Here is an 8,628-nt window from a genome sequence, read left to right on the forward strand (position 1 = left end):
CTTATGTAAGTGTTAACACTAGCCTTATTTTCTAGCTTCCACGCAATTTTCGAAATGACATTAATCACTTCTACAACTCTTCTTTTCTGTCCCACAATTTTCTAAATTTCAAATCTCTTTTCTATAATTGAAAATCTTCTATTAATAACAAGATACTGAGAACAAATACTTTCTACCATAAATGGGAATTGAGACAAGATAAAGACAAAGAAGTACTATTAAAGTATTAATGTTTCCATGGCTAGCTCATGGCCATATATCTCCATTTTAGAGCTAGCCAAGAAGGTTGCAAACAACAACTTCTATATCTATTTTTGTTCTACACCTATAAATTGAACACTATCAAGCTAAAACTGTCTTCTGAAGTCTCCCTTTCAATACAACTTATAGAGCTCCATCTTCCAACTTTGCCTGAGCTTCCCTCTCATTACCATACCACAAATGGCTTACCACCCCATGTAATGAGTAATTTAAAGGAAGCTTTCGATATGGCTAGTCCCTAGCTTCTTAGTATTCTCGAGACTTTAAAACCTAATGTGATACAATGCAAATATGGAGTGAACTCATACACTAGGTGTTGGCAAGTATTTTTTCAATGAAAATATATTACATGGAGGATGTTCTATCCACAATGAACATGTATACTTACACACACTTATGTAGTGTTAACACTAGCCTTATTTTCTAGCTTCCACGCAATTTCGAAATGACACTAATCACTTCTACAACTCTTCTTTTCTGCCACACAATTTTCTAAATTTCAAAATCTCTTTTCTATAAATGAAATCTTCTATTATAACAAGATACTGAAAACAAACACTTCTACCATAAATGGAATTGAGACAAGATAAGACAAAGAAGTACTATTAAAGTATTAATGTTTCCATGGCTACTCATGGCCATATATCTCCATTTTTAGAGCTAGCCAAGAAGCTTGCAAACAGCAACTTCTATATCTATTTTTGTTCTCCACCTATAAATTTGAACACTATCAAGCTAAAACTGTCTTCTGAAGACTCCCTTCAATACAACTTATAGAGCTCCATCTTCCAACTTTGCCTGAGCTTCCCTCTCATTACCATACCACAAATGGCTTACCATCCCATCTAATGAGTAATTTAAAGGAAGCTTTTGATATGGCTATCCTAGCTTCTTTAGCATTCTCGAGACTTTAAAACCTAATGTGATACAATGCAAATATGGAGTGAACTCATACACTAGGTGTATGCAAGTATTTTTCAATGAAAATATATTATGTAGAATGTTCATATCCACAATGAACATGTATACTTATACACACTTATGTAAGTGTTAACACTAGCCTTATTTTCTAGCTTCCATGCAATTTCGAATGACATCAATCACTTCTACAACTCTTCTTTTCTGTCACACATTTTCTAAATTTCAAATCTCTTTTCTATAAATGAAATCTTCTATTAATAACAAGATACTGAAAACAAACACTTTCTACCATAAATGGAATTGTGACAAGATAAAGACAAAGAAGTACTATTAAAGTATTAATGTTTCCATGGCTAGCTCATGGCCATATATCTCCATTTTTAGAGCTAGCCAGGAAGCTTGCAAACAGCAACTTCTATATCTATTTTTGTTCTACACCTATAAATTTGAACACTATCAAGCTAAAACTGTCTTCTAAAGACTCCCTTTCAATACAACTTATAGAGCTCCATCTTCCAACTTTGCCTGAGCTTCCCTCTCATTACCGTACCACAAATGGCTTACCACCCCATGTAATGAGTAATTTAAAGGAAGCTTTTGATATGGCTAGTCCTAGCTTCTTTAGCATTCTCGAGACTTTAAAACCTAACGTGCTCATTATGATTTTCTCTAACCTTGGGTACCTACTCTTACTTCTTCTCTGAATATACCTTCTGTTAACTTTCTTTCTGCTTCTTTTGCTATGAGTTGTTTTGGTCATTTTTATAAAAACTCAGATGAAAATTCCTTTTCGCAAAAATTTATGCTCTAGGGTTTCTAAGAAACATGCTTTCAGAAGTACTGGAGTCGTCTTGAAATGGGTTAAAAAATGGAGATAGGACTCTTGAATGCTTCAAAAGATATTTTCTTTAGATTTTATCCAGGATTTTCAGAGAAATTGAAGGAAAATATATTAATTATGTATATATGAAGTTAAATAAGAAGATAGTTCCTATTGGCTCTCTTGTTCAAGACCCTGTAAATGAAGATTATGATCATGGAGAGAAAATGGAGATTCTTGAGTGGCTTCAGAAGAAAGAACGTTCATCAACTGTGTTCGTTTCATTCGGTAGCGAGTATTTCCTTTCTCAACAAAAGATAGATGAAATAGCTCATAGGCTAGAACATAGTATGGTAAATTTCATATGGGTTGTTAGGTTTACTATTGGAAAGGAAAGCAAAAGTTAGAAGTATTACCTAAGAGATACCTTGAGAAGGTTAAAGAAAGAGGAATAGTTGTTGATGGTCCCAAGCAAGAATACTAAAGCATTCTAGTGTTGGAGGTTTTGTGAGTCACTGTGGATGGAGTTCTGTGATGGAAATATGAAATTTGGTGTACCAATAATAGCTATGCCATGAACCTTGATCAACCTATAAATGCAAGAATAGTAGAGAACATTGGTGTTGGTATAGAGGGAAATGAGAATAGAGGACTTGAAAGAAGAAATAGCGAAAACAATAAGAAAAGTGGTTTTGGAAGAAGATGGTAAGGATGTAAGATGGAAAGCAAAAGAAATGAGTGATCTCATGAGGAGGAAAGGAGAGGAAGAGATAGACGAGGCAGTAGATGAATTGGTCGATCTTTGTAATTAATTTTAATATATTTTGTATTGCATTTATTAGTAATTAAATTAAATTACATTTAAAAATTTGAGATCCAAAATTATATGCTACATAAATAGCAAAAACTCAAGATAAGTGAAATTACAATTTAAAAAAAAAAGTATCATGCCCTTATAATTTTGTTTAGACTAATAGCCTATATTATGTTATAGAATATTAAACCTAGTATTACAACTTTAAATTATGTATAGATTAGATAAATTAATATTAAAATTAGAAGTGAAAAAATATTTTATATTTTAATTTAATATTTACAAAACCCAATTATAAGCCTAACCCCATAAGTAAGTCTTAAATTAACATTTTGCGAGTGTAAATTTTTATAATCTATATATGTATCTAATTGATGATTGAAATCTAAAATCTAAATTCTATTTGTATAGAATCAAAATGCGCATTTTTTCCATTTTTAAATTTTTGTTTATTAAGTTACATTACGTTTTTATAAACAACCAGCAATAGATTTGCGCTATTTTCAATGAGAAAAAAAATTTAAAAGATATATATAAAATCACCATTGTTGATGGTTTTTGAAAATAAAATTCTTGATATGAATAAAGATAGATGAATGGTAGAAATGCAACTATAATATTTTTAGTGAGAATGAGAATTAATAATAGGAAGGTTTTGAAAAGTATGAGATTGGCAATGCTGAAATTTATTAGAGATGGAGAAAAAAAAAAGTAAAATGAAATGTGATTATTAATTTGATATAATTTGAAATTAATATAAGAAATTATCCCCTCATACCGTTAATTATAAATTTGATAATTTATTGATATTATTAAATGCTACTCCCTTCGTCCCATAATTTTGTTCTAGTTTGACTTGCACATAAATTAAGAAAATTTAGTTAATATAGGTAAACTATAATTTTTGATTCATTTTTTTTTTGTAATATACCCTTATGTTAATGTACATAAAAATTAATGATTCATATTAAATTGTTCTTCAAATTAATCAAACATTTGATTAAATAGAATTTTATTGGAAGATTAAAGGTGCATATGTTTATTTTATTTATTTTAAGATTTAATTAATGACGATATAATAGTTTGACTATTATATTTATTGACAAATAGCATAAATAAGGTACAATACACCTACAAAAAAAACGCCATTTTGCGACCGACCAATCGGTCGCAAAATGGCAAAAATCGGTCGCTACTTTCAAGTAGCGACCTATTTGCGACCGATATCGGTCGCAAAATCACTGGTCGCAAAATCAATTTGCGACCGATTGTCCATCGGTCGCAAATTGCGACCGATATCGGTCGCAAATTGAATAATCGGTCGCAATTTTGGTCGTGGTTTAATTGCAAATTCAGTCGCAAATTTGGTCGCAAATAATCGGTCGCAATTTTTTAAATCGGTCGCAAATAGGTCGCAAATTGTAAATTCAAAATTATTTTTGGTATCAAATCGGTCGCAAATCGGTCGCAAAATTGGAAAAAAAAAAAAAAAATTAAATATTATTTTGAAACCAAAATTTTTCTGCACCTGTGAAAGTTGACATAAATGCATATATACACACACGCAATTCAAGAACAGTATAAAATGTAATTTTTATTGTTCTGAACAAATTAAAATATGAAATACAAATGAAAAAATAAAAGGTCGAAAATAAATCTATATATGCTGCTGCTCATCTGCAGGATCCGATGTCGGATCGCCGGGAGGAGTACCTGCTGGATGTGATGTAGCGCCAGGAGGGGTGACCAAGGTATCGTCTGCAGCATCGGGATCAGGAGCCGATAGTGGCTGCTGCTGAGACGTCGAAACATGTCGGTCTGTAGCAGGCGCAGGATCAGAGGAAGAAGTACCAGCACCTGCTCACCGGACAGCCGCATCACATGCGCTCTAAGCTCTGCAATCTGTCTCTGCTGATCAGCAAGCTGAGCCCGTATATCATCATCATAGTGCGAGTCAGTGTGCTCCGGCTGTCGTGCTGCGCTGGCTGTAGAAGCGTGAACTGCTGAGCCAGTGTAAAACTGTGATGCCTGAGACCCGATGCCGTATACCTTCCTCTTCTTCTCGCCCCCGCCTCGAGATAAAGCGCTACCTCGTCAATTCTTGACTCAGCTTCGGATTCATCGGTCTGAGAAGTAACAATACGCTCCCGAGCTGTAGTATAGTTCTCCTGAAAAAAAAATTAATTAATCAATGCAATTGCAAGCTTTATTATATTGAACTTTGTACATCTTCGCAATGATTAGAGGGTAAATGTAAATATTATTATTGTTACTTACATTGACGCTCAGCGCACGTCTGTCGACAAAGGTATTACGATCGTGGTCCTTCGTGTGAGTGTATCTAAACACCTCCATCGGTGTGGGCTCACGACCTAATTCTTTAGCCTGTAATGAATTTTTATGCATGATATATTAATATAATAGTGTCCTTTTATTAAACATCAGTTTTTGTAAAGGGACTAGTTCACTTACTAATAATCGAGCTGTCTCTATAGCAGATATAGATCCGCCTGTGTGTCGCGAAGGTCCTGCTCCATCACCGCCAGTCTCACTGCGCCTGTTTTGTGCAAATATCTCCCGCTTTCTCTTGAATGCAGGATCCTCCCAAGCCTTTTGCCAGCTCTCCCATATCTCCTGAGACACGCACTGCTGCTTCTTACGCTTCTTCTCATCCTATAGGTGAAGTCAGCGTATCGATCGGCGCATATTTCTCCCAGGCTACTTTCAGCATAGCCGTAATGGCCTCGTCCCATATGAAATGTTTCTGCAAAAAAATGAAATATAGCGTTTAAACACTAAGGATGTATCTTGAATTGTAAACATTGAATGATGATATAACTTAAACCAAAGAGTACCTGGAACTCCTCCCAATAAAAGTCTCTCGCCTCTTGTGGTACGGCATCCCATGTGTATCCTTCTTTATGCAGCTGTAGCTTGATTATCTTCAAAATTTGCCTCGCTGCTCGAGAAGATGGATATATGCTGAAAAAAAAAGAAGTGAAATATAATTACACGAAAGCATCACAGTTATGATAATTACAAAATATGCCTACAAAATTTGAATAAGTACTTACTGTCCCGCTACCAAACTGAGGGTGATACGTGGATCTGATGAAGCTACAAAAGAAATGACAAATGTTATAAATTTCTAGATAATTAATATAATTAAAATGACAGTTATGACATTTATGATTACCTTGCACAGTGGGTGACTGTGCAGCTGGTGGAGTCTGTACTGGTCCAGAAACGGGTAGAAGGAAGGAGCAGAAGAGGAAGGAGCAGAAGGCTGTGATGGCGGCAGTACTGGACGCTGAGCAGAGGATGAAGCCCCAGACGTACCTGAAGAAGGATGTGATGGCGGCAGTACTGGACGCTGAGCAGAGGATGAAGCCCCAGACGTACCTGAAGAAGGATGTGATGGCGGCAGTACTGGTCGCTGAGCAGATGACGAAGCCCCAGACGTACCTGACGAAGGACGAGGGATCGACCCTCCTCGTCCACGGGCACTGCGTCAGGCCACGACCTCCACGCGAACCACTGCCGGACGCGTCAGAATCAAACGCTCTGCCTCTAGCCATCTGTACTGCAGATATCAGAACCTAGATAAAATGAATTTATACAATTATATGAATTGTAGAACATGTGGTAAATACGAGTAAACAAAGTGAATACCATTGAAATTCTTCATTAATAATATTAATTACATATACATTTATCAATTTGTAATAGTAAAATGCTAAGTTTTAAGTGTCTTCAATATCATCTGCTTCCTCCTCTCTTCATCAGCTTCCTCTTCTTCATATTCGTCTTCTGAGGTACCCATGATGATTTGAATCTTCTTCCTCTTCATCATCTGATGCTCCTATTTCAACATAAGATCGGCTTTCATCATCCAATCTATCTGTTAAATCTTCAACAACTTGCATCGGTTGCGTTTCAACCCTAACTTCTTGAAATGCCTCCGATACTGCGAGTGAAGAAGATTGTTTCGTTTCAATTGCATGAACAACTGATCTAGCCTTGATTTTACACACTGCCATCCAATCACATCTATCTCGTTTAAACGATGGATATGGGACATAGTACACTTGTGCAGCTTGCATTGCCAAAACAAAAGGTTCATACTTTGTATATCTTCTTCTTGATTAATATCAACCAGATTATACTTAGGATGAACCTTCGTGCCAGCATTTGGCGTAGGATCAAACCATTCACATTTGAATAAGATTGTGCACTTCATTGGTAGGCCTGGATATTCTAACTCCAAAACCTCAACCAATTTCCCATAAAAATCGTTTGACACGTCACTGTAGTTTAATCCCTTTATGCACACACCGCTGTTCATTGTCTTTTTGCTTCTCCCATAACCCTCAGTGTGAAACTTGTAACCGTTTACAAAGTAGCCAGAGTAGGCATTACCAACCGGTAATGGCCCCTTTGCCAGATCCGTAATAAATCTGTTACGAATATCGCTTCCCGAGCTTCGAGCCTATGGGAAATAGTAATGACATGAGTCAGATTTATAAATGTACATTACGTATTGTGTACATTGAAAGTAACTTACATAATATTTGAACCATTCTGCAAATTCCGTGTCCAGCTTTGCATCAACTGCAGTATCAGTCAAATTGACATTTTGAAGCCGCAGAAGATTGATATATTCCCTATATATGAACGAACCATATTAGCATAAGTATGATTTAACAACGGCCCACGTCAAGTCTAGAATGTTTACATTATTTATACTTACTGTACATATGGTGTGATCTCTTCGCAATTCAATAAAATATAGGTTTGAGCCGCTTGTATCTCTGCATCAGTCAATCGTCTTTTTTTTATTTACCAATCGTACCCCCAGGGTAGGTGAAAATTTTTAGATTTCCTTCAAACTCAGATTGAACGCGATCTCCTCCGTCATCGTTACGTGGCACTCTCCGATGCTTGGTGAAAACATGTTGGTCAAAGTAGTGTGAACAGAATGTTGAAGCTTCTTCCACCAAATATGCATTGCAAATTGATCCCTCAACCTTTGCCTTATTGCGCACATTTTTTTTAATTTTCTGCAGGTGTCTGTGATTGTACAATGCTAATATATAAGTATAAGTTCAAATAAATGATGTAATCATTACATGAGATGTTAGTGAATCACCTCTCAAATGGATACATCCATCGATATTGTACCGGTCCTGCTAAACGACATTCGTAGGGCAAATGAACCGGTAGATGTTCCATAGAATCAAAGAAGCCGGGTGGAAAAATTCGCTCCAACTTGCACATCACAATTGGGATTTCTCGCGCTAATTGGTCCATATCATCGCATCGGATAACAGTCATCGTCAATTCCTTGAAAAAGAGACTCAATTCTATCATTGCTTCCCAAATTTTTCCTGGTAATAATTCCCGGAATGCCACAGGAATCAATCTTTGCGTGAAAACATGGCAGTCATGGCTTTTCATGCCAAACAATCTGTACTTCCTCATGTCCACACATCTACCCATATTTGAACAGTAACTATCTGGAAACCTTAATGATCGTAACCATTCGCACAATAATTGCCTTTGGGGTTTATCTAAACAATAACATGCCTTCGGAAACTTACCAGTAAGTACAGTTTGCTCGAGTTCTGGTCGACGACAAATTTCCTTCATGTCTGCTCTCGCTTTTGCATTATCCTTGGTTTTCCCTTCAATGTTCATGACAGTGTTGAACAGATTTTCAAACACATTTTTTTCTATGTGCATGACATCAAGGTTATGACGGATAAGAAGTGAACTCCAGTATGGCAAATCCCAGAAGATGCTTCGCTTTTTC

General features: G+C 36.0%; 1 pseudogene; it reads left to right on the forward strand.

Annotated features, from left to right (window-relative positions):
* The first annotated feature begins 1,276 nt into the window (after positions 1-1,276).
* On the forward strand, positions 1,277-2,814 carry LOC149491637 (mogroside IIIx synthase-like; annotated as a pseudogene).
* The last annotated feature ends 5,814 nt before the right edge of the window (positions 2,815-8,628 follow it).

This window comes from Jatropha curcas, unplaced genomic scaffold (genome assembly GCF_041381405.1).
Source record: "Jatropha curcas cultivar XTBG-Jc1 unplaced genomic scaffold, XTBG_Jcur_1.0 HiC_scaffold_1020_pilon, whole genome shotgun sequence".
Classification (NCBI taxonomy): Eukaryota; Viridiplantae; Streptophyta; class Magnoliopsida; order Malpighiales; family Euphorbiaceae; genus Jatropha; species Jatropha curcas.